The following is a 27447-nucleotide window of genomic DNA, read 5'->3' as shown; positions in this document are numbered from 1 at the left end:
GAGAAGCAAGAGACTCGGGCAGCCAGCAAATATCCTGAGGATGGGGTACTTCCAGAAGGTTCCCAGGCCCCCATCCCCCACGTACTAATAGCTCTGGGATGTGTTCATTCTTAGCTCTTAGTAAACACAGCTGTCGCGACTGTAATCTGCCCAGAGGCTTTCCGCTATTACTCTAGCGCTAACAACTTGGCGGCTGGTGTGGGAAGAATGGCGTGGAGACAGTAAAGAGCCCGCTTTCCCAGAGTAGAGAGAGGGCAGCAAGGCTGGCTGTGGCGGTGTACAGAGCCCATCTAGATGTGCAGAGCCTTTGCTTCACAAGGAGGAAGAGCTAGGTAGGTCCCTAATAGTCTAAAAGAGTCTGGTGCCCAGGTAATCTTAGGAGAAAGCCAGGGAACTTACACAGGAAGTGTCGTTAAAGCGCTGCAGGCCTTGGAGAGCCGGCTCCATCAGTAAAGCTCTTGTCGTGCAAGCCTGAGGACCTCTGTCCCCAGAATCCACATGAAAAGACCAGACATGGGGGCATATACTCATGATCCCTGCACTGGGGAGGCAGAGACAGGAGGACTCCTGGGGCTCACGGGCTAACCAGTCTGGCTTATTCAGTGAGCGCCAGTGAGGGGCTGTGCCTCAGAAACAAATGTCCATGATGCTTGAGCAAAACCACATGAAGCTGTACTCTGGCTTTCAGACGTGTTCATATGCACACATGGTCCACACAGTTGTTTTCATCTGATATAGAAGGTGAAGATTGTTCATGGGCTAGAGAGATGGTTCTGTGGTTCAGAGCACTGGCTGCTCTTCCGCAAGACCCACGTAGTGACTCACAACTCTGTAGCTTTAGCTCCAGGGGATCTGATGCCTTCTTCAGGATTCTTCAGGCGCTGTGTGCCCATGCTGCACAGACACACATGCAGGCAAAGCACCCATGCGTATAGAATAAATTGAATTAATTCATTAAAAACGAAAAGAAGAATGATCCTGCAGGAGGATGGATCCATATGCTTTGGAATTTCTGTGCTCTGATGGCCTTAGCCATCTGAATAGGACACAGATCAGTGGGTGTAACTATGTTGATTGTCGTATTTCCCCTCCAGTTAGATCAAGGGTGTTTTTTGTAGTTGTTTTATTTATTTTTTGTTGTTTGGGAGTGTTGTTTTGTTTGGTTTTGCTTTGATTTTTGTTTCCCTAGGCACACTGGCCCAAGAATTGTCTTGGCCCAGGGGTGTCCAACCCAACACAAAGACTGAAGGTTGGAGGACAATGCTTGTGTTTTCTTTTATGTGGCACTGTAATAAGACCCTGTCATCTACCTGTCTAAAAAACAATGACAAGAAAATCGCATCATCTTTTCAGTAAGCTGTAGCTTTGGATGGGGCAGCATTCACATCTACTCTGGGCCACCAGCTGGACATCCCTTCCCTAGGTAAATCACAGAGTTGAATGGGCAAGTCTGCTGACAATGGAAAGGCTTGAGGAGACTGACCTGGACCTGCCCTTTCAGACTGGACTTGGTTGAGCCCAGGGAAGATGGCCTCGCTGATAGGTGCTAAGATATTGATCAATGGCCAAGCTGTGTAAGCAATGGCCAAGCTGTGTAAGCACGGTCCATTTTCCCCACACATCTCCTCACAGAGATGAAGTCCAGGGCATGGAGAGATGTCAAGAGGGCTGTGCCCATATCAGCCTAAAGAGTTCATTTTGGGGATAAAAGAAACTTGGGGTTCTTCATTTAGTTCTGAACAAAAAAATCTCTGTGGTTACCTGGCTCTGAAGCCCTGGAAGAATGGCGCTCATTTCTCAGAGGTGGAGATGCGCCCATAGAGAGCACCAAGGGGAGATGGCTCAGTGTATAAAGTGCTCGCCGAGAAAGTGTGAGGATCTGGGTTCAGATCCCTGGCTGGCACCTGATGGGGCATGGTAGGCCTGGCCGTGCACATCTGTGTTCCCAGCACTTGAAGGCAGACACTAGTAGCTCTCTGGAGCTCACCAGCCTGCCAGTCTAATTGGCGAGCACTAGATTCAGTGAGAGACCCTGTCTCAAAAGAATCCAGTAGAGACCAATAAAGAAAAGCATCCGATGTTAATCCCTGCCCTTCACTCTGCACCACCACCATGCCCTGGCACAGCAAGAATGCCTTGGTACAAGTTCGCTATGACTCTTAAATCTCAGCACCCAGAACCTCAGCCAATGCAGCAAAATCACGAAGCAAGAAGGAAGTAGAAAGTTGGGTTTCTGCTTGCATCTTGGAGAGAAAGGCTAAGTAGATTTTTTTCCTTTTGGAAGCATTGGCACCTGAGTGGCTTCCCTGCCAACCAGAAAGCTGGAGGAGTCATATTTGTGTAGAAACTCAAATCATGGGCTTTGCCCATGTGGAACCTGCTACGTCTATGCAGAGCCATGTCACCAAGCTCTTGGAACAGGTCCTGCAAGGATAGAGCCTATTGACAGAGTTTTATATTAATATATATTAACACACTTATAACATGAATGTATAGATTAACAGAAGACTTGACAGCGTGGGCTCTCTGTTGGAAGCAGAATCCATTGTTTTATTACAAGAAGTATAGTGACACTGAGAAATAGTGATAAAGCGATTTAGAAAATATTTTTGAATGTAATAACATCTATACTTCTAAAATCGTATTTAGCATCAATGTGTAATTTTATGCTTAAATAAAAATCCTATAGGCAGCATATGCTCATGAATTCTGGCTGTGGCTGTGCAGCCTTGTGTACTGAATGAGCCCATCTGTCCTCGGGATGAACCAGAGCCCTGATCTCCTCAGAGGAGGGTAAAGTTCCAGGGGAGCTTGGAGTTAGCCCTGCTGTATTAAAATGCTTAAGGAAAGGCTGCCCTTGACATCCCACTTCTTTGACCCTCTTTCTGACTGGACCAGGATCCTCTGGACATGACTGTGCTAATGTCTGAGTGTCCTTACCACACCCGGTGAGGTCATCACAATGACTTTGAAGTCCTTGGGACTATAAATCCCAGTTTGAAATGACAGAACCGAGGTGGCTAGGATGGAGCGGCAGCTGAGTCGGTGCTTGCCTTGCAAACATGACCCCGAAAATCCACCTAAAGTTGTGTGTCGTGTGTACAGGAGTGAGTGGAGACAGGTGGATACCTTGAGTTAGCTAGCCAGCCAGCCTACTAGCTGCTTGGCCGGTTCCAGACTAGTGAGACGCCCGGTCTCCAGATAGATAGATAGATAGATAGATAGATAGATAGATAGATAGATAGATAGATAGATAAATAGATACAAGGCAGCCTGTACCTGAGGAAAGCACCTGGAATAGGCCTCTGGTCTTCACAAGCACCTGCACGTGTGTACCTATACACACAGGAACATGTATACACATACACCTGAGGCAGGTGGAGGCTAAGGCTATCACAAGGTCAAGATTTGAAGGGAAGTATGAACTCTAGCAAGCCCTGGACTGAGGGAGATGGACTGTCCCTTGTGACTTCTCTTCCTCATCTTCCTGGCTAGTTTTTCAAATCTCGATAAGTTGGACAGGTTCTGAGGGAAGGTCTCCTGCCATCAAAACTCTAGATGTTCTTCATGACTAAGACTTTCTGTGAGTCTGTCTGTCTCTCTCTCCTCCTGATTTCTGAGGCAGAGGGGCCTCCAACAGCTCATTTTAAAGACCTGACCATTGTGCGTGCTGCGGGACCATAAACTGTCTAGGCAGGAGGCATGGACTTGATTCTAACACAGTCCTTGACCAGATTCATGTACCACTCACCCCTCTGCTTTCAGCAGGCCGTAGAAACACTGAATCTGCTGGCCTGGGTGGATAAGCCTGCCAGTATTTGCTCACTGCCGTTTGACTTCAAATCCACCCTAGATCTCTGTGAAAATGGATGTGGGACCTGGAAATGTTTGTCCTTTGCAACTGGCACTAGAGCTTTGCCTGTAGAGGTTTCTGAGAGGGCACTTCTGTGACACAGTGATTGTGTGACTGATTCACCAGAAGCTTCTGCAGCATAAAGATGGAGAGAGGAGTGGGAGAGAGAGAGGGGGGAGTGGGGAGGGAGGATAGGAGAGGAGGAGAGGGAAGGGAAGGGGAAGGGAGGGGAGGGGAGGGGAGAGGAGAGGAGAGGGAGGAAAGAGGCGAGGGGAGGGGCACATGAGGTCAGAGCTTAGTGTCAGCCTGAGACTTTGGCTATGAGAGAAGCAGAAGTATAGAAAGTCTTAGTCTCTGCAGCTCCTCTCTAACTTACCTTCCCAGAGTCCACCACACGAGCGTCCGTGGGACCCCAGGTCAAGGTTATACTGTAGGTAAAAGAAGTGGCTGTTAGGCTTGGAAAAATTGCTCGTTCATTAAAGTGCTTGTGCAAATCAGAGGGCCTGAGTTTTCATCCCCAGAACCTGCATAACAGCTCACTCAGTGGCAGGGTGGAGCCCTGTGAAAGATGGGGTCCCTAGAAACTGTAGTCAGCTAACCTGCTGTACTCAATGGAGACTCTGCCAGGACAGGACTGATACAGGGATGGCCCTCTGACTGCCATGCCTATACTCTGGCATGTATATGCCCCCTCCCCCCACACACACATTTTAAGTGGAGGCCTTAGACACAGAACAGAAAGTGTTTCCAAGTCCTCTCACCAACTCCCTGTGTGCTTTTGTGTCTGACATTTACTCGGTGTCTGAACTGGAGGCCCTTACATACAACTCAGGGTTTTCTGACTTGCTTGAGACAATGGTTGTAGGTCAGGCCTGCCACATGGCCGTGGTTATGTGGTGACTGTTGCTAAGGTGCCTGAACCCATGCAGACTGGACTGGCTGTCATTTACTCCTCTTGCCTCTAAATCCTCAGGTTCTGTGTAGCTGCCCTCCCCTTCTTCCTTTACCTCCCGGCTTGCTATACCTTTGTCCTTCCTCCTTTTCCCACGTTTTCCCATCCCCTGTTCTAGCCATCTTTTCTTTGGCTTCTCTTAGCCCTTCCACTGGGTGTTGAGACTCTTTGCTGTAATGGATTAGCAACGGTCTGGTGATGGGGTTGTGAAACATTATGCCCGGGGCCTTTCAGAAATGCATATGTCTGTTCTGAATAGCCTGATCTCTTTCCGGGCTTGTCTCCACTCCCCATTTAAATCAAGTATTCCTTCCCAGATTTAGTCTTTCAAGAGTAAAATAAGAAGCAAGTCTTACTGTGCCTGTGACCAAAAGACAGATGAGTCACAGTTTAGCTACAGACTCTGAGCTCTCAGTCTAAGTTCCTTATTGTGGCAAGGAGACATCTGTCCCTTCACCCACTGGATCAGGGATTCAGAGACTGTTTCCTATAGACACACACACAGGCAGGGACAGCCTCCCAGCCTCACTGTGTGCCAGGGCTTCCCATTCTCATTGGACCAGGACTCCCGCCTTAAGGTCACACGGACTGAACCTTGGGCTTTCTGAGGACAGGCTCCCCATTGGTCATGTTCACATTGGCATCTCTAGTGCCCAACCACACCCAAGCCAGGGGAGAGAGAAAATGACTATCTCCAGAAAATAAAATGCAAATATTCAAATGGCGCTGGACGGAGGGAGGAGCATGAGGCTGCTCCTACTGCTCTCTGTTAAGACTCAGCGCTCTTCACCCAAAGGGTCCGAAGGAGTGGTGTTTGCATCTTAGAGCTGTGTTCTTATGATGAGGTTATGGCTTTGCCTGTCTACTTGCCCTGTGACCAAGGGGCAGGCTTTGTCAAGCCAGTTTTGTCACGCGTGATAAAAGACATGGTATGTAAGTCACAGGACTGTAAAAATAAGAAAGTCAAGAAGGCTGTGCTGCCCTGTATGGTATGTAGAGGGCCCTCAGGAATTTCCTCTGAGCTTCCTTTCCCTAAGACAAGGACAGTGTCTCTGTACTTCATGCTCTGTTGCTATCACAAAATACCAGAGCTGGGCAACCTAGAAAGAAAAGAGGTGTATTCAGCTCACAGTTCTGGAGAGTCAAGAGCTTTTGCTCAGCGTGGCTGAAATGACAAAAGACATCCCAGCAACAATAGCACAGTTGTGTTAGGAGAGCACGTGATGAGACAGGAAGCTGGAAAGACCCTGTCACGTCCACTCTGGGTCCTCTGGTGGGAACTACAGGAGTCCCATGGGAACTGCACAGATCTCTAAGTCACTCTCCTCAGAGGCATAACTGCCTCTCCTCCTCTTCCCCTGGTAGCTTCCATCACCTCTCAGGGACTGAGATTATACACATAAATTTTCTAAACCACAGCAGCCTCCAGACTGGAGATGTTTGTCATTAAGAAAGAGAATGTGAAATCATTTCCTGCCTGGTATATCCCACGTCTGCCCCCAACCCACCAACTTTCTTGGATTTCATCTGCTAAGCAGACATAAGGAGACCTCAGAAGACTAGAGACAGGTGTAAGCCAGAAGCATGCTCATAGCCTGTTCTTGCTGCACAGTTAGTCTTCAGTAGATGGTAACTATGAATATCGCTGTGGTTTTAAAATCTGAAATAGCCTCACAAGCCCCTGTGTTAAAGACTCGGTTGCCAACCTGTGGTGCCATGTGTAATGATATCCTTAAAGGTGCCATTGAGGATTCTGTGCTTTGCACTAGAAGGTTGCAGGTAACTGAGGTATCTTTTGGCAGGGGGCACGCCACTTCTCAAAGGCCTCATTATATAACAGGCATCCAGCATCGGGTGTGTTTCCTACCAGGCCTGTTTGTGCCGCATACCTGAGTGGTATTTACATAATTATATTAACCATCACTCAAGCTGATAAAATCACACTCAAGAAGCCAAAGCATTTGTTTCTATACAAGCTTAGGTTTTAGCTTTGGGATTTAGTAAAGGTTAGACTTTTGCAAAATGCTATTTGATTCTGGGTAATGAAGACACCACTAAAATAATGGAGGAAATACACACACACACACACACATACACACAAACACATACACACACTACTGAGTTTGCATGTACCTTGCTCTGCAAGTATTTATGCATAACCACAGAACCTTGAAAAAGCTTAATTATTCTTTTTAGAGTGCTAGTCTAGAATGCACGAAACCTTGGGTTTGATCTCCAACCCCCCAGAAACAAGGTGTGCTAGTGAAAGCCTGTCTCAGCACTCAGTATATCAAGGTAGAAGGATCAGAAACTCAAGGTTATCCTCAGCCAAGTAGTGAGTTCAAGGCCAGCCTGGGGCTACAAGAGAAGCTACCTCAAAAAGAAGGCAGGTGCTGGGTGGTGGTGGTGGTGCACACCTTTAATCCCCGCATTTGTGCAGCCAAGACAAGTGGATCTCTGAGTTTGAGGCCAGCCTGGGCTATAGAGTGAATTCCAGGACATCCAGGGCTGCACGGAGAAGGGGATGAGGTGGAAGAGAAGGAAGGGAAAGAGGAGAGGAAGGAAGGGAAGGAGAAAATTAACTGTAGACACTGCTTGTAGTTTAGGCTAGATAAAGTATTCCCTGACCATAGGCATCTCTTCATTCCCCCCTAGTTTAAGGACTCTTTTATTAACTGTAGACACTGTCTTGTAGTTTAGACTAGATAAAGTATTTCCTGACCATAGGCATCTCTTCATTTCCCCCCTACTTCAAGGACTCTTTTATTAGTTGATGACTTCCTCTTCTCTGTAATTTCCTTAGTGCTGGGCAAGTGCTCTACAACCGAGCCACATCCCAGCCCTTTACCTTTTGCCATCCCTATGTTGAATAAAACAAGAGTAGTGATGTTGACTGTGGATAAGCAGGAATAGCCATGGAGAGCCATTAGTACGTATCCCTCAGCGTTTAATTTTCTATGCTTATCATTTAAATGACATACAATTTAATGAACTATTTTTCTTACAAAACACCAAACCCTTCTGATAGAAATCAAGCGCCAAGAGGAAGTGTTCATCAGTATCGCTCCACTCCCCTGGCTCTCAAATTTTGCCTCAACAGGAGCCTCTCTTGAAACGTTCCTTCTGGCGTCTGCTGGACTAGTTTCAACCCCACTAGTAGCCACTGCAGCCCGCTGGTGAAAAGTGTCCTGTGTCTAGTGTCAGAACACGAAAGCAGGCCCAGTAACTCTGGCCACATGCCTGTCACCTGTTTGTGTATGGCTGTGACCTAAGCATGGCTTCTACATTGGCAAATGGTTGAAGAGGGCAAGCATCAAGAGTTTTGATGGCAGAGCTGAGCATCTACCACCACCCTAAACTACTGATCCAGAGACCCTACTGTTTAAGAGCTAGGTAGGCAGATGCCGACTGGGCCTGACTTAGCCATCCTTCTAGGCACCTGCTATTTCTGGCCCCCATGGTTCTCCCTTTCCACCATTCTGAGCATTTTCTTACCCTTTAAAGAAGGTGCTGGATGTTAATTAGGGTTTTCTCAGGGTTTCAGTCTTCTTCACTTGCTTAGTAGTAGCCAACCCTTGTTTATTTAATAAATTATAGAAGACATCGTGGAATCAAGTGCCAGATTTTGTCACGCGTTATAAAAGACATGGTATGTAAGTCACAGGGCAATGGCAAGACTGGGCTGGTAGCTCAGTTGGTTGAGTGCTCACCTGGCATTCATGAAACTCTGTGGTAGATCCTCAATACCACACAGAACCAGACCTGGTAGCACATCACAGGATGGAAGTACAGGATGATGGGAAGTTCGAGGTCTTCCTCAGCCACATAGCAGGTTCAAGACTGGCCTGAGCTACATGAGACTTTGTTCTGGGGATTGACTCAAGTCCTTGTGCCTGCATAGCCAACTGAGCTGTCACCTCAGCCCACCATAGATGATTTTGATGTTGAATTTGTATATACATTGCTAAAATGTAAGGATCTCTCTCTCTCTCTCTCTCCCTCTCTCTCTCTCTCCCTCTCTCTCTCTCTCTCTCCCCCTCCCCCCCTCTCTCTTTCTCTCTCTCACTGTCCCCTACAGTACCATTTTCACAGCTGAACTTCATCACTAGTAAGGGTTTCTTTCTCCTTTTCTTTTTTTTCTTTTTTTTTCTTTCTTTCTCTTCCTTCCTTCCATCCTTCCTCCCCCTCTTCTCTCCCCCTCCCCATCTCTTTCTTTCCTGTGTGAATGTGTGTCACACGCATGCAGGTACCTGTGGCAGGGTTTTGGATCCCCTGGAGATGGAGTCACAGACAGTTTTGAGCCACTTGTTATGAGTTCTAGAATGCAAACTCAAGACATCAACAAGCCCCCACCAGCACGCCTGTCTCCAGCCCCTGCTGGAAGCTCTTCACCTGTAGGATGGAGATGGAGCTGAGTGGTGGCATGTGCCTCAAGCGCCTGTTCCCAAAACTGCAAACCAGAAGCTGCACAGTCCCTCTTCTTGGAGGTTGGTTTGTTGAAGCTGCTAAGTCTGCTCACGGTCTGCATTTTCCTAATTGTACATGCCAGATAAGATTTATGATTTTTCTCTTCCTGCTATATTTTCTGAAATTGGTAGATAAGATAGTGGCTTGATGAAATGCAGATTTGATTTAGCAAGACTCCTTAATCAGCGTTGTGAGCAGATAATGTCTGCACACACATGACATCTAGTGTCTTGCTTTTTCTTCTTTTATAAAATGTTTAATATTTATTTTATTTTAGTTAGTCAGAGGACAGTTTTGGGGAATACGTTCTCTGCTTCCACCATGTGGACTCAGGGGTCTGACTCAGGTCATCAGGCTTGACAGGAAGAACCTTCCCCTTTTGAACTATCTTGCTGGCCCCATCTCTTGCTCTTAATGTCAGCAGCCACGGACTTCAATTCCCAGACCCATTCGTTCCTCTGTTCCTGCTAGTGAGACTGCAATCCAATGCCTTTATGTGGTTTCTTAAGTATGCGTGATGCTTTTCAGCCTGTTAGTTATTCATGTGTGCATGTGTGCTCATTAAGTTATACATGGCTGCATCTCACCATCCACTTTGTTTCTCACTGGCCTGGGCCTTGCAGATTCAACGAGACTTGCTGGCCAGTGAACTTCAGGAATCACTTACCTCTGCTTCCCCAGTGCAAAGGTCATAGGAGTAGATGCACTACCATGCCTGGCCCTACCTTGCCTTAAAACTCAGGTCCTCTTGCTTCGTGGCAGTCATTTTACCAGCTGAACCATCACCCCAGCTCCGATGACAGTTTTTCTTATTGATGCTCTATCAACTAGTAAATTTAACATTTGCATGCTGCTAACTTTGGAACCATCTGGAAAGTCAGACCTGGAGAACATCTGCAGAGAGCCGCCTCCTCTGCTTTCCCGAGACCCACTCCTTCCTGAAGGAGAGTGTTCTTTGCGCTTGAATTTTTCCAAGCAGACTTCAGCTTCAGCCTCCATGTGCCCACATATGCTGTACCAGCTGAGCCATCAGACCGACCAGCCAGATAGGTTCCCAGTGATTAATTCTTTTCCTGGAGACCCTGGGGCCCTCAGTCATGCACATATGGTGTCTAATGGCTTGGTAGCTGAGCTAATAGTGTGTGAAGGTGACCTGAATACATTTGGAATTAGAACTAACGTGAGCCGGGGCAAACTGCTTCTCTAACACATCTGAAGCATCCCTGTTCTTCCCTTTGTGGGTGGAAGAGTCTCTGCTAGAGGGAATCTGCCACGTTCAGCTCCGAGATTCTGCCAAAGACCTGGGACCACACACCACCTCCTAGAAATCTTTGTGACCGACTCGTTCACTCTTTCCCATGGTCTGTGGAAATTTAGAGAGCAACTTCATTCTTCTCCTAATGGGGGTACTCTGTGACCATGACAAGTGGGGCTGGTGGGGCTTCCTTGCCTTTCCTTCCTGCTCGCAGCAATTGATGCCACTGGTTTCTCGCAAGGTTCCATTCAAGTTGCCAGGTTGCCTTCAAGTTGTTTGATTGCTGCAGCCCTACTCATGAAAAAAAAGAAGCTTCCTCATACACAGATTCTATTTACTGATAAGAATATTTAGTATTAGCGTCTACTGGGAGATAGCTCATTGGTAATGTGCTTGCTGGGAAAGTACAGGGTCCAAGTTCAAGCTCCTGGTCCTACATAAAAATACAGATCATGGTGTGTATTTGTAATCCCAGTGCAGAGGACAGAAACAGGAGGACCCTGGGGTTCACTGGCCAGCCAGGATAACCTATTGATGACTCCAGGCCAATGAGAGACCCTATCTCAAAGAACGAGGATAGCCTTTCTCAGGATGGCAACCAAGGTTATCCTCTGGCTTCCATATGCATGCACACACATGTGTACACACATGGATATGCATGTACATGTAAGCACGAATAACAACTATACAGTGCCGTAATAGTGTTCCTCTTGTTATTAAAATATTGAGAAGCATAACAAACATTTTCATGTTTTTTTCTCATCCCCGAGGGCAATGGTTCTCAACCTTCCTAACGCTGTGACCCTTTAATACAGTTCCTCATGTTGTGGTGACCCCCAACCATAAAATTATTTTGTTGCTGCTTCATAACTGTAACTTTGCTACTGTCATGAACTGTAATGTAAATATCTGATATTCAGGATATCTGATATGTGATCCCCAAAGGAATCATGACCCACAAGTTGAGAACTGCCGCCCTAGGGGATCCCCCTCTGGGGTCTATATCTTAGACTGGCCAATACTTGGGGTCCCAATAAAGTAGTATGTACAAAAAAAAGGCAAATATCACATGCAAAGTGCAGTTCCCGTTACAGAATTATCTTAGTTTCATTATGGAAGTCCTTTTGTTTCCAGAAATTAAATTTTACTCAAATCACAAGCCTCATTTGTTCCCCGAAGACACTGGGGTGAGGTGGGTGAGTCCCTTTCCAAGGGCTTCTGTCCGTTCCCCAGCCTGCTGTTCCTCCCTGGGGCTGTGTCTGTCTTGATCCTGGTGATGCTGAGCGGAGTTGAGAATCAGGGCAGAGCAGGGAGTGTGGGAAAGGGAAAGGCATGGGATCCCAGAAGACATTTCCCAGAATGGGAGCAAGGTGTGTCCCAGCTTTCTTAATCCGCCTGTATCCTGGCTGTTCCTGCTTCCCCACCAGGGCTCCTCACTGCACCCTGTGCGACCGACCGGCTCCCTTCCTAACACATGCATCGCCAGTGTGCTGATTGCTCTCGCCACTCTTTATTTTGCTATTTCATGTCTTCAAGAAATCAGGGATGGAGTGAAGACATTACTGGAGGCACGTGGCTTATTTAGAGGGGAGGGGAAGGGAGGCTATTTTTAGCTCCTCTCCTACAAATCAGCCGTCCCTTTAAAGCTGGCTGTCAGCTGTCTTGGGGGAAAAAACCTCTGCCTCTGCCCTTGAGTCAGAATCTCAATCTGTACACCGCCACCAAACAGAGATTGTGCCGGGCGATTTAGAAGGTGCTTCTCATTTCCATCAGAGCAGGGAAGGGAAAGTCTCGTGTTTAAGTGCCTTGGTTTGACACACGTCAGGTCCTAGCCTCCAACAGCAGCATGCTGACACGTGGCATTCTGAGGAGAAAGATTACACACTTTATTACACATCCATCATCCTGAAGCCTGGGTATTAGCACATGTGGTTCAGGCAGAGGGCCTGGGAGAGGAGATTTAACTGGAGCAGCTCGGGCTGTGCTCGGGCTGGAGACTGGAAGTTGACCGCAGCAAATGCATAGCATGGTAGAAGCAAGCCTGTGTGAGGCCGGCTGAGGCCACTGACATTAGTGGGAGCTCCAGGTCAATAGGCTTAGTGTCTGTTAGGTCTCAGAGAAACTCTGGACCAATGGCTAACTGAGATGCCTATTTAACATATCAAAGAGGAGTCTGGCCTCCAGGCTCCCTCAGTCCCTACTCACAAGTACCTGTTACAGAGTCTTCCTGGCTGGCCTACCCCACACCCTACCCCAAACCTCTGAGCTTCGCTTCCCCTCCCCATTCTCTTTTCCTATCTAACCCAGCCATTTGGGCCATGTGCTCTCTTGCTTCCCACACACTCTCTTGGCTACTGGTACCCTCTCTCGCCTTCTCTCCTCTCTTCTCTTCTCTTCTCTTCTCTTCTCTTCTCTCCTCTTCTCTCGCTCTCCTCCGGCCTCTCTCCATTCATGCCTCGGTTCAGTCCGGACACTTCCGGAAGCCTCTGAGTGTGCCTCCCTAGTATCAATAATAAACCTTCTCCTCAGCCATACCTTGGAGCAGCCATGTTATCATTTTCCATACAGCATCAAGCTTAGCAGGTCCCTAGGCTAGTAAAGGGTCGGTACTATGCTACACCATGCCCTGGACGCTGTGTTGTGTGCTGGGCACAGCCATTCAGGTGTGTATCAGAAATGGAGGGATGTGTACAGGAAAAGGATCAGAGGAAGATCGGGGATGGGGAGTTACGACCCTTCAAACCACAGACCTTGAAGAACTCGCGTGTTTCTGTGAACACCCCTGAAATGTTAGGGCAGCCTTTGCTTGATTTGGTTCCATTTGAATTTGAGTTCAGTGAGGGATGGGGGTAGCGTTTGTTTGTTTAGAGGTTATTTTTGAAGCAAGGTCTCACCTTGAGGTCCAAACTGGTTTCCAGAACTTATCTGTAGACCAGGCTAGCCTCGAAGTTACAACAATCCTACTTCAGCCTCCTGAGAACTGGGATTACAGGTGTGAAGCTGGCTAATGGAGCAGTTTTTAGGTGGTGGGTTTGTTTGTTTTGTAGTTTGGGGTATGTGTGTATGTGTCTGTCTGTCTGTCTCTGTCTATCTGCGTATCTGTGTGTCTGCATGAGTACAGGTGCCCATGGAGACTAGAAGAGGAAGAAATCGGATCCCCTGGAGCTAGAGCCACCAAAGTTGGGAGACTCAGTGTGGGGGCTGGAAAGTGAGCTTGGCCCTCTATGAGAGCAATACGCGCTTAAACCTCTGAACTGTCTCTCGGCCCTCAACAGAACAGTTTGTTGTGTTTTTTAGACAGAAATTCGTGTAGCTCAGCTGGCTTTTAACTCTCTGTGTAACCAGAGATGGCCTGGAACTCCTGGTCCTCCTGTCTCCACTCTGTCTCCACTCTGAGTGCTGGGCATACAGATCTGCACCCACTGAAAGAACACAGGTCTTTCTCCATTCTAGGCAAGCACTCTGCCCACTGAGCTCCATCGTCAGCCCGAGAGCTTCTTTCAACAAGAAAGAAAATTAAAGCTTGGGAGCCTGCCCGAGAACCCACAAATTAGTCACTGAGCTGAAATAAAGATCTAGATTATTTTGGACCAGCAAGATGGTTCAGTCAGCAAATGTGCTTGCCACCGAGTCTGATGACTTGAATCGAAATACAGAAGCCCACACGGCGGCAGAAGGGAACTGGCTGTCCACATTGTCCCCTGACCTCCATGTACATTTACACACATATACATAATAAGTAGGCAAATCTCCTAATCTGCATTTTTTATCTCAGATATTCATTTTGACCCCGACTTCTTACCATGTTAAATGTAACTAGAGCCCCAGATCACATGGGCGGGGACAGGTGTGCTACCTAGCAGTTCACAGAGTCCCCTCTCTCCTCGCACTGAGTCATGACAGCTATGCGGTCTGTGAAGTTGCTGGTAAAGTCAGAAAAGCGTGAAATATGCAGAAACATGCTGGGTGTTCCTGGAGCAATGCTGTCTACTCACTTACAGTCACTCTAGCCTAGGGTTTCCTGGTCCCTTCAGTGCTGTCTTACGCAATCTGCCACCTCCTGTCTGTGCGGGCGCCATAGTTACAATTGTGACCTGCCTGATTATGGTTGGCCATCTGATGTCCCCAGAAAGGTGCTGCTTAGTAATAATTGCTCTCCAAAGAAAAGAATGCCTCTAAAGCAACAATAGAATGATGGGATGTGTGTGTGTGTGTGTGTGTAAAAATATGTGTGCACACTTGCCTGTGCATCTGCTTATGAAGGCCGGAAGAAAACATTGTGTGTCTTCCTATTCTGCACCTTATTTTCCAGACTCAGGTCTCTCACTGAATTTGGAGCTCCACATTTCTGCCAGACTGGCTGCCCAGTGAGCCTCAGGGTGACGATGCTCCTGTGCCTGCCTCACCAGCACTGGGGTTATCGGCATGCACCACGGTGCCAGGGATCTAAATTCAGGTCTTCATGCTTGTATGACATGCACCTTTCCCACTGAGCCGTCTGCCCCGTGGGGGGATAAATTCTTAGTGAAAAGTTTCAGCCCCACACTGTGTATAGCTGTTTCTTCATGCCACGGTGGCTTCCGTGGCTTGTGCGGGTTGGGTTTTGTGTTGTTGTTTGTGCGTGTAGCTAACGTCTTGGGTTGAAGGAGTATCCATGCCATGCCGCACTTGAGGACACAAGAGAACACCTCTATTCAGTCAGTTCTTCCCTTCCACCAGCAGCTCTGGGAATCCTGCTCAGGTCTCCTGGCCTGCGTGTCCAGTGCCTGTCCCCTCTGCGCCATCCATCTGGCCCCTGGCTTGTGTTTTCTGTAATTAAAATTCAATGCGCGGAGGCTTTCTTGGTGTCGCACGGCACCTGCTACCTTTAAAGGCTCCAGAAGTGCGTGCTCTCCCAAGAGTGTCATGTCACATACCTGCTCTGTCTGTGTGATCAAGGTGCCCTTTGTGCTCCCAGCTGTGAGAGGGTGGCAGGGGTCTAGGAGCTACCTCCTTTTTACATGGAAAGATGAAGATGGATATTGTCCCATAGACACTATTTAGCCAGCCTGGTTTCCCAGAACCGTAGGCTCTTCTCCTGGGTTCCTATGTAGTCATTTCATGTGGGTTGGGCTGCTACATGCAATTTTGTCTTCCCACCCTCATCCCCAGCCCATGATAATCACATGAGGAGAAGTTCAAAATTGCACAAAAGCAATTACCTTTCATCCCTACCGTGCCTGAATGAGCAGAGCCAGTATGCTGTGCGGGTCACTGTGTGACTTGCTTGTGCACCTTGCTTCGTCTGAAAGAAGCTTGAGGGAATTACTTTTTAGAGGATTTTCCTTAATAAACTATAAGTAAAGATAGGTGGTCACATCTGTCGCTGCTGACCATATGAATGTATGAAGGACATAGGTATAAGTGGTCACATCTGTCATTGCTGTCCGTGACATGAATGTATAGAGGATATAGTTATAGGTGGTCACATCTGTCACTGCTGTCCATATGAATGTATGAAGGACATAGGTATAGGTGGTCACATCTGTCATTGCTGTCCATATGAATGTATGAAGGACATAGGTATAGGTGGTCACATCTGTTGCTGCTGTCCGTGACATGAATGTATGGAGGATATAGGTATAGGTGGTCACATCTGTCGCTGCTGTCCATATGAATGTATGAAGGATATAGGTACAGGTGGCATCTTAGATAGATGTGCCTCTATCGATGCTAGAAAACGTCGTATTTGTTGTTCTTCACATAGAGAGACAAGACCAAAGTGCTGTCTTCTCCCTTTTTATAAATAAATAGTGTAAGATCATTTAAAGGTATGGATCCACAGTTTGTCTGTATTTTCTAATGTATCCCAGGATGGTCTCATACTCTCTGTGTAACTGAGATAACCTTGAACTCCTGTCTTTCCCTCTCAGGTGCTGGGCTCACAGGCACGCACCACCATGCTTGGGTTATGCTAGGGGCAGCATGAGGGACAGAAAGGAGGACCGTCCTACACTCTAGGAGAGCACTCTACACACTGAGCTACTTTCTGGCTGTGGCTGTTATTCAGTTCATTCCATGGTTGGTTCTGAGTGTGACCTTTGACCTAAGGAAGGAGGTTTCACCCCTGCGTGTTAGCTGCTCTGTTGTACTGATTGTCTTCAGGTGGTCATGACGAGCTTCTGATTATCTGGGGAGTTCTGATGGAGCATCTCTAGGTCGGCCCTGCTTTGAGGTTTATGATTTGCCCCACTTTGAGGTTTATGATTTGCCCCACTTTGAGGTTTATGGTTTGCCCCACTTTGAGGTTTATGATTTGCCCCACTTTGAGGTTTATGGTATGCCCCACTTTGAGGTTTATGATCTGTCTGATTTGCCCACTTGGCCGTCCTGAGTGAGAGTTGTTGTGAGCGCTGCCACCCAAAGATGGGGAACTGGCGGAGCAGGAGGTCTGCATGGGGTCAGCAACCGTGGAGCCTCTGCCTCTGATGGCGAAGCCCCAAAGAGAGCTAAAGGGATGTGTGTCCTGAACTCAAAGTCTTAGTCTAAATGGCCCAGAGGACCCCCCAGATCACCACGACCCCTTTTTCCATCCGTGGGTAGATGCCTCAGTTTGTAAGAGAGGACCTGAGGTCAAGCCCTGGAAAGAAGACCTGAGTTTAGGCCCCAGAACCCACATTTGAAAACAAAAGATAAAAAGGCCAGGTTTGGTGTCGTGTGGGCTTTCAATTCCAGTGCTGGAGACAGATCTCTAGGGCTCACCTGCTAGCCACCACCACCTAGTCTATCAGTAAGATTCAGACCAATGAGAAACCCTGTCTACACACACACACACACACACACACACACACACACACACAGCTAGCAGCTATCATCTACCTGAGAGAGGAAGGAAGTTGTCTATGGAGGGATTAGTTTCCAGTTCCACCTAGTCAGGTGGGTGGGGCAGGGGCTCTGGGGGACCACTTGAAGAGCCTCATTGCCTCCACCAGGAATTTCTCTTACACACCGATGACTGCTAGACACACATGTACAGACTTGCAGTCAGACACTGTGTTCCCAGGATGGGCTTCTCTTAGGGCAAGGGTAGACTGCACAGGAAGGAGCCTAAGAGGGGACTGCTGGGCAGAGTGCTGCCCACAGGGGTGACAGGGACAGCAGGCAGCTGGGAAGTCAGGAGTCAAGAAGTGTATGTGTGTGTATGTGTACAGTGCCTTAGTAACAAGTTGTCCACTAGCTTCCACACTCATACACTCATGTACACACATACCAAAAAAGACTTAATCAGCCAGGATTAAGTTGCCTGGTGCAATCCAGGCAGTGGTAGGGGAGCTCAGACTTGCATGGGGCCTGCTGCCTCCCACAGAGCACTTAAAGAGCCTTGCCCAGCCTCTCCCAGGAAACGGCCTGGAAACAGCTCAGAAATTTACAGGAAAACTTCCCACATCCGGGCCTCTGCACAGAGCAAGCTCTGGAGTGGACGTGCTTGGTTACCTCCCTTGCATTTTTGACTCTCACCCACCTGGTAGGAAGTGTATACACAGCTCATGGCCTCTCCCTGGTCCCGTTCTCTGACCCTGAATGAGGCCTACCAGGGAAGGCAAGTGACCCTGTGGACAGCCTCGCCACTCCAGACTTGAGGGAGTAGCAGGTTGGGGCTCTTCCCCCATCCCATCATTGAAATGACACTGTCTACCACATCCTTCCTCTGCCCATTAGCTTCAGTTCTGACCCCACAAATCAATATCCACAAAGTCACGTGACTATGCTGTTTTCCTCAACCTCTTAGAAATGGACCTATGCGAGTCAAGGTGCACCTTGATCATTCACCTTCTACCTAAAAGCTCCTTGTAGAATTAAGTTGAAGGAACTTTTTTTGAAAAGTTGAAGTGAAGAATTAAGTTCACATATACAAGAAAAACCAACTGTTGGAACTCTCGCTTTGCAGTTAACTTCTCTGCTCTTTGGATACAATTTGGGACATACGCTTTCCCTCTTAAACAGTAAAAAAGCTCATCCTTCTCTCACTCTGTGTTCCAAGAACAAACCCATTGCAGTAATTAAAGTACCCACTTTAGCTCAACCATGAAAACTCTGAAGAGCCTTTGAAGTTAGGTCTTTCCTTGGCTGCCAAATCCTGCTCTCCCCAAGAGCTGTCTCCTCTTCTGCAGCCTCCTTATCCTTTGCCACCATGTTCCTGCTCGCCCTTCCCCTACCCCACGCAAACTTTTGGGGACAAAGTGGGGGAAAGGTCTAGATCAGGAATAGGAACCAAGTACAGCAACAGGACTGACCCTGCCTACTGCCCTACCTCCTGGGCTCTCCGGGTGATGGATGCCAGGCTTTTCTAGAGAAATTATCAGTGGGTCTTACCGACCCTCGGCCTCCCCGAGCCCTGTGTATCACATACCTGCACCGTGTCACTATTTAGCTTTCTTGGGTTAGTGGTTTGCTCTCTTCTTGACTCCCAACTTTCCAGCTGCTTGCTGTCCCTGATACCCTGTGGGCAGCACTCTGCCCAGCAGTGCCCTCTTAGGCACCTTCCTGTGCAGTCCACCCTTGCCCTAAGAGAAGCCATCCTGAGAACTCAGTGTCTGACTAGAGGTCTATAATGTGTGTCTGGTGGTCATCCGTGTGTAAGAGAAATTCCTGGGGGAGGCAATGAGGCTCTTCAAGCGGTCTCCTAGAGCCCCACAACCTGACTAAGTGGCCCTGAGAACTAATCTTTCCATAGACATCTTCCTTCCTCCCTCAGGTAGGTGACAGCTAGCACCCATTCATTCAGCCCCACTTACCTCTATGCCCTGCCTCTAGAGGGCGGCTGGCTACTCATCTGAGGGACTCCTTTGGCTCTTGTTTGCTGCTGGTCTCTGAGGTCTGCACTTAATGGTCAGCAGGTGCCCCGCCTTGCCCATCACACCTAAGACCAGTGTCATCTTGACCACCTCACTTTTGAGGTTCCCTGGAGATGGTTCAGTTTATAGACCATTTGCCAAGTGCATGTGTGACCTGAGATCAGATGTCCAGCATGCCGGTAAAAGCCCAGTGTGGTGACTCTTGCTGTAGCGCCAGCGCTGAGGGCTGAACAGAGACAGGCGGATTCCTTGGAACTCCCTGGCTAGCCATCCTAGCCAATCAGTGAGCTCCAGGTTCAGCCAAAGACCCTGCCTCTAGAAACAAGGCAATGGCAACTGGGAAAAAAACATCTGGGGCCAACATCTGTCCCCCCCAACACAACCACGCACATACACAACTACATGTGCACACAGACACACAGAAGCACGTACATACAACTTAATGTGTCCAGCATCCTCTATCTTTCCTCTGCGACAATTCTCTCTCTCTGCACTTGCCGTCTGTTTCTGTTTTTACTGCACAGGTGGGGCTGGTAGCAGGCAGCATCTGGAGGACCTGTCAACACATGCCAGCCTCAGTGGTCTGCTGCCAGTTTTCCCAGGCCCTTTCTGAGCACAGTAATGGAGCTAGATGGTGGACTTTGCCACTGTAGGACTTTGTCATTCTGAGTAGATTAAAGGACATCATGATACGGCGAGTGACTGCATCTGCCCTGGGGAGAGAGAGGATGTCAGCTTTCCAATTCCATGGCCTCTGCCCTCCTCTAAGCTGAAAGGAGGTCATGGCAAAGGGTCTCTTGTTTTTGCAAACTCGCTGGCAGCTCCACAGGGCCCTTTAAGAGGCATTTGTTCAATGCAGACAGCCCTGAAACACGGTACTGGAAACCAGGGGAGCATGCTAACGAGGTTGCTCGCCCTGAGATCAGTAGGGATGTGGGCATTGGGTCAAGCAGGGCAGGGCAGTGTAAGTATTCTTTGTGCAAAAATCCCCTTTCGTGGCTCATTCCTTTAAACCCCAGGACTGTCAGTGCCACATTTTAAGATACTTTTCTCTGTTTCATGACCCTAGTAGGTGACTAACAGGATATAAAATAAGGACTTCTTACCCTTTCCAAAGCACCTGGCAATGTGTTTATGTGCGCACGTGTGTGTGTGTGTGTGTGTGCTCCTGTGTGTGTACTTGTGTGTCATTGTTTAAATATGGGCTCTGTGCATGTGGGTTCCTGCAGGAACCAGAAGAAGGCATCAGATCCCATGGAGCAGGAGTTACAGGCGTTTGTGAGCTGCCTGACTTGGATGCTGATCTCCAAACTCCTGTCCGTATGATTGAGCAACAAGCGCTCTTAACAGCTGCGCCGTCTCTCCATCCCCTGCCTTTTGTTTTGAGACAGGAACTTGTAGGAGGCAAACCTCCCTGGAGAAAGTGGGTTACCAGGGACAGACTTTTATGTGTTGTAACATAACCTCACTTCCTGTCCTCTGCCTGACTGAGGTGGCAGTGTGCCTCAGCTCCTGCCCCCATGTGTTCCCCATCATGATGGACTGTATCCTTCCTTAAACTGAGAGCTACAGTAAACCCTTCTTTCACGAGGTTGCACTAGTCAGACAGTCTGTCAGAACAGTGAGAGATGAACTAAATTCATCTTCATTGCATAAAGTTCTGTTTTTCTTCCTGCAGCCTGGCCCACTGGGTGGGGTCTGTACTGCCTGGTTTTGGGCTCAGTTCTGCCACTGTGAAAAGAGTTGGCCTTCCAACCCCATTAAGTACTTCTAGGACCGAATTCTATTAACAGACACTTGCCAGGTGCCCATCTCTGGATGAACCCATTCTGAGTACTCTGTGTGCATGAGTGTGTGTGTGTGTGTGTGTATTTGCACAAGTATGCTCAGGTACACACAACTATGTATGTGTGGAAGAAAATAGGACATCATCATCCTGCTCTATCATTTTCTACCTTATTCCCTTGAGACAAAGTCTCTTACAGAACCTGGGACTGGGCTCGTAGCCAGCAAGGCCCAGAAATTCTCCCGTCTCTGCTCCCAGCCTCCAGTTCCAGATTCCAGGCTGCAAATAGTTGCATCTGGGGCTTTCCATGGGTGCTGAGCATTTGAAGTCAGGTGCTCATGCGTGTGCAGCAAGCATCCTTACGGAGCCATCTTCCTAACCCAGAATTTTTAAGTGGCAGGTCACAAGGTGCCACACAGATGAGGAGAAATGTCAGGAGAGGGCCCGACCGTGACTGCCGCAGAGAACAGGTGGTTCTTAAATAGAGAGGTGTCTAGCACCCTCTCCAGCTGAACACCGCCATTTGCCCAAGAAAGTGATGCCATTCCTGCATGGCTCTTATCCCTGGACCACAAGAGGAGTTGACTGAAGAATTCCTGAGCCTCCAGTTCTCACCTCTGACCCGGCCCTGAAGAGCTCAATGTTGCTTAGATTTGATTTCCCAAAGCTCTTAATATCTCACTACCGATTATGCCCCCAGCTCTAGCCAGAAATAGCCAGGGAGCTCTGACAAGGGTCCACTCCCTCGCTCGCCTGATCCCTGTTCCTCGGGTTTGTGTCCCCACGCTTCCGGCTGGTAGATTTTCATTTTAATCAGATCGGTTATTTTTAACTGATAGGTTGCTCATGTGAGGCCTCGCAGAAGGATCTCACATGGTGGCTGTGAGCCGGGGATGGAGCTGTGCCTCGGTGCACTTCCTTTCTGCTGCTGGCTTCTTAGGAATAGATTTCCTTTGCCCTTGGGCATCTTCAGTCAGAGAAGGGAAGTTTCTGAGGGCCCACTTCACACATGCACTCTCTGTCTCTCTGTCTCTCTCTCTCTCTTTCTCTCTCTCTCTCTCTCTCTCTCTCTCTCTCTCTCTCACACACACACACACACAATCTACTCTTCCCACTACAGATCAAAATAACAGTTGCACAAAATTACAGCTTGGTGAACATGAGTTTTCATTAAGGTCACTAACAGGAGACCTGTGAGGTGTCACAGGAGCAGGGGTGACTCAGAAGCAGCCACATCACAGAAAATACCCCCTGCCCTCCACCCCCACCACCACCCACCCACCCCCACCAACATCGCTGAGAGCTCAGAAAACCTGGATCCCTGGAGCTCTCTCTTCTCATGACTTGCAGGCAGCCCCAAAGTCTGAGAAATCCCTTCTCGGTAGCTGGGATGGTCAGTGTCTGCCCTAGTAGTGGTTGTCTGTCTGTGTAACTCTGCAGAGGGGCCCTGTGGAGTCTTGTGAGTCCCTCAGACTTCATCTAATCCTAATTACTCCCCAAACATCCTCCACCTCCAGATACCATTAACATGTGAATTTCCAAGGCGGGAACTATTGATAGGCCTATTAAATCATAGCTGACCTCCAAATGCTACCCGGATTTACAGATGTTGAGATCTGGTGGTGTTTGAATGTAGCGATTATATATTACAGTTATTAGTCAGGATGTGTCCACCCCTGAAGACCATCAGTCCTCAGTACCCAGCATCTGGAAGTGAATTTAGATCATCCTTGTGCAAACTTATGGACTTGATCTACAAACACCCACATGTATAAACACTAACCATATGCCTAACATTATTTCCCTTGGTTATTTTTTTTTTCAAATGAAGCATTGAGACGTAGTAGTTATTCTGTAATGAAGTTTGGCACTAGTCCTTCCTTGACATAGTCACACCTTTTGAGCCATGGTGAGGTCTGTTAAGATGCTCATTGTAATGGCTCAGGCAGTCATTTTGCTGAATAAGCAGGAGATCCTGAATCTGGTCCCCAGAGCCCACATTAAAAAACTGGGTGCACCACACACTGAGGCAATGGGGATGTTCTATCGGGAACTCACCAAGGCCAGCTGGCCGGGGTCTGAAAAAGCATGGGACAAAACCGGTCTCGCTGAACATAATGGACAATGAGGACTACTGAGAACTGAAGAACAACGGCAATGGGTTCTTGATCCTATTGCACGTAATGGCTTTGTGGGAGCCCAGGTAGTTTGGATGCTCACCTTAATAGACCTGGATGGAGGTGGGTGGTCCTTGGACCTCCCACAGGGCAGAGAAACCTGCTTGCTCTTTGGGCTGAGGAGGAAGGAAGACTTGATTGGGGGAGGGGGAGGGAATGGGAGGTGGTGGTGGGGAAGAGGCAGAAATCTTTAATAATTAAATAAATAATAAAAAAAAAAAAGAAAAAAAATTGGGTGCAGTGGCCTACGATTGCCATTCCAGGAGAGGGAGGTGGAGACAGGAAGGCTTCTGAGGGTTGTTAGCCAGTCAGGCTAGCTCAATTATTAAGCCACAGGCCAATGAGAGACTCTACCTCAAGCCTCAAAGTGGACTGCACTATAACACACACGCACACACACACACACACACACACACACTATTGGTTGTATTAATTCTGGCATTATTCAATTGAGCAAGGATCAGAGCTTTGAAGCAGGGACTGGGGTGGGCTCAGGCATCTGTCCCTAATTGCTCCCTCAAGTATTCAGCTTCTGACTAGGGAGGAGTCTGGCATGTGGACTGGCTAACTAAGGGTTTCAAGGTTATACGGACAATATGTATGATGTGGTTGAGATTCCTAGGAGATTGGTGCCGGTCACAGAGGTCAGGAGTAGATGAGGGAGCCTGGTAGAGCAAGGCAAGTCATCCTCAGGTTAAGCCTCTTGTGTTTGAAGAAGCCACAGTGGGGCTGGGGCTACTCCAGGTTCAGTCCTGCATGAACCAAGACTACTTCTCAGGCTCCTGCAGCATTGAGTGGGCTTTCATCCGGGAAGACACTGTGGTTGGAATTTGAGATTTCTCCCTTCCCCCATAGGTACATTTGGTCCCCAGATGGCATTCTGGTGGCATCTCACTGGAGAAAGTGGGTCGCCAGGGTGAGCCCTAAAGATTTACAACCTGGCCCAACTTGCTGTTCTGATTCCTGACTGACTGAAGGAAGGCAGTGTGACCAGCACCTCCCACCCCTGCCATGACGCCTTCCCCACAATGACAAACTATATACCCTCGAACTATGAGCCAAACTCAACTCCTCTTTCCTTAAGTTGCTTCCTGTCATGTCTTTAGTCTCAGCGGGGAGCTGTGTGAGAGTGTCTGGTGCAGCTCTATTTGGAACAGAAACATGGCTCTCTCTCCTAGATTTCTACAAAGCTGCCACAAGGCTAGCTATGATGAGATCTCAATTTCTGTAATCCTAATTGCTTCCAAAGGTCCAGCAAAAGATGTCATTAACATGTGACTTTCCAAAGGATGACAGATATACCATAACACAGCTGACATCCTAAATGATGTCAAGGTATTTATGTGTGACTAAACTGTAGCAGAGAGAGGTAGCGTTATCTGTCACGTCAAATTCAAAGGTTAGTTCTGCCTGAAGCCTTCCCCCCTCTGATCCACGGCATCCCCTCTCTGAAGGGAATCTCTTCTCAGACTTCACCACACTCAGGTGCCCCTGTGAACTTGTTGAACCCTCTCATAGTCTTCCTCGTTGCCTGTGCCTTCCTGCTGGGAGGACATCAGCGGGCCCCTGCCTTTCCTCGATTTGGTCACAGCACATGTGTGACCTCGCAGGGCCTTCCTTTCCCAGGCCTTTGTCTGGGATCCTAATCTTAAATCTGCCTGCAATGAAGGGGTTTAGCCTCAAACGAAACCACATGGGCCTTTTGCTGCCGTGCCTTATTGCAGCCCCTGCTAGGGCCTCCCCAGTCCGCAGCTGGTTGTTAGCAGAAAAGCCTCTTTTTGCATTAGGGGCAGATGCCTGCATCTACTTCCAGTCCCCACTTCAAAGCCCGCAGACTGTCCTGAGAGACTCTTTTGCATGATTAGAATCTGCCCCAAGTGACTCAAGTGAAAACTGGGGAGGGAGGTCTGAGAAGAGTTGGTGTCTAGCACCATTGCTGTTATAGGTATCTAGAGACTCAGGAATATAGGGTGTAGGGTGGCCATAGCTAAGTTTAGGAACTAGTTTCCTTCCTTCCTTCCTTCCTTCCTTCCTTCCTTCCTTCCTTCCTTTCTTTCTTTCTTTCTTTCTTTCTTTCTTTCTTTCTTTCTTTCTTTCTTTCTTTCTTTCGTCTCATGTAGCCCAGGATGGCACGGCTAGAGATGCACATTCTAATACTAAGATCCCCAAACCTGCTTCTCCACTTTTTCTCACATTCCTTCTATTCCCTTTCTTCCTCCCTCTTCTCTTCTTCCTCATTCTTGGCCTTTTCTTCCTCCTTGTTCCTCTTCCCTTTCCTCCTCTTTCCCCATCCTTCCCCTTCCTCCTCTTCATCATCCATTTCTCTCTGTGTGTCTATCTTGCTTCTTTGTTCTAAGATGGTTCCTGAGCCCCTTGACTTGCCTTCCGTCTGCCTAGTTACGCCCCTTCCTTCCTTCACCTTGTTAGTGCTGACTCCAGCACTGAGTGACCTTTGATCCTTAGCCACCTGTGTTGAACAGTCTGGATGCTGGGGAGGATCTCACAGTCTCTTTGGGACTGCTAGCTGCCTTGGGACTGGGTCTCCACTGGGCTGGCCAGTAGGGAAGTCAGTGGGATTACAGAGCCCCCCTGCCTACTTCCCAGGGAATGGGGTTCTGAGAAAACAGGGGGAACAGGATTTACTAGATGCTCAGTACAGGCACCTATATCCTAGAATCCTACCAGTTAACTTACAGGAGGTAGAGAATCCTAAACAGGGCTCACTCAGGCTTGAAGTAAGAAGTCGGGGCTGATAAACTGTTCTACTCTTGCTTAGTCAAGCTGCCACATCTCCGAGACCATAAATAAGCTCAGCCACTTATGGCCACACAAAAACATGCACGGCCCAGGATCGAGCCTGCGGTTCAGACGTTTGCTTTATTCATAGGCGAGCCTGCAGTCTGAAGGCTGCTTATTACTGACTGTTACTCTGTACACAAAGTGGGTCATTTTAATGTAACTTAGCTGGGATTTGTTCACAAATACTTCTGAAATGTTTCCTCCAAAGTCCAGGCGCTGTGTAATAGTCACAGGAGAAGGGATGGCACACAGAGAGGCTTAGACCAGCATCATTTGGGTTCAAGTCCACTTCTCTGCACTCTGGGCTGCTAGGGCCATCCACCACTCTCCTCTCTCTCTCTCTCTCTCTCTCTCTCTCTCTCTCTCTCTCTCTCTCTCTCTCTCTCTCTCTCTCGTTCTGTAAGAGTCTTTGGTCACAAACTGGCTATTATTAGATTTGCCTAATGTGTGGGCGGGGGGGAGACATTCAGAATAGGAAAATGCATGTCCTACTCTGGCGCAACTGGAAACCATTATAGAGCTTGGATTCTTCAAATTAGAAAGGGGAGGGGGCGTGCCACACAAAATCCGCTTGTACAACTTAGTCACACACGTGCAGGGGAAGTGAAAGTGAGCGTGCTTCCTTGGCACAGGTGGTTCCAATTTTGGAACCTGGAATCCTGGGCCTACAGATGCAGGACCTTTGGTTTTGCTTCTGATAAGAAGTCTGCGTGCTCCCCTTGGCTTCACAGCGCCTCACGGCTCCCCCTTCACTTCTCTGTCTCTTGGGTAGTCTTCACTTCTCTGACTTGGGTAGTCTCAGCTCGCCTGCTACTGGGCCCATCGGTATGGACTGTGAGAAACCGTCCTCTTGCCCAGCATCAGAAAGAAGTGGGCTGCAGTCCTGACAGCGTGAGTTAATCATCACAAGAAATCTGGCGAGCGGGGGATGTTTGTATTCCCTGGAGACAACTTAACAGCTCTGGATAAATATTCCAGTCCAACTGACTGCCTTCTCCAAACCTGCATCCCAGCCACACCACACACAAACTTCCTTCCCAAAGACCAGGGCGAGCCAAAAGCAATACATTAGGTTCCTAGCGATTCTCAAAACAAGGATGATACTTCCTTGGCTATAATTGTTTTTATTCTGTAATATTTATGTATTAATTATATATATCTCTATATGTATGTATGTATGCACACACAACATGGTTCTGTTTACAGACTTGTACAGTAGCAATATGACTATTTCTACCCTCAAGATCCAGACAGATTCCTGCTTTTCATGTGTATATGTGTCGCTGCAGCATATATATATGTATGCATGTGTATCGGTTTGCAT

At 48.2% G+C, this 27447-nt stretch overlaps 1 protein-coding gene across 3 annotated transcripts in view; it reads left to right on the top strand.

Annotated features, from left to right (window-relative positions):
- Mgat5 (alpha-1,6-mannosylglycoprotein 6-beta-N-acetylglucosaminyltransferase) overlaps window positions 1-27447 on the top strand; it is a 282882-nt gene that overhangs the window by 218391 nt on the left and 37044 nt on the right. The window lies entirely within an intron of this gene.

Source organism: Chionomys nivalis, chromosome 5 (assembly GCF_950005125.1).
Source record: "Chionomys nivalis chromosome 5, mChiNiv1.1, whole genome shotgun sequence".
Lineage (NCBI taxonomy): Eukaryota > Metazoa > Chordata > Mammalia > Rodentia > Cricetidae > Chionomys > Chionomys nivalis.
The sequence above is the reverse complement of the archived record's forward strand: the minus strand, read 5'-3'. Positions and strand labels throughout refer to the sequence as shown.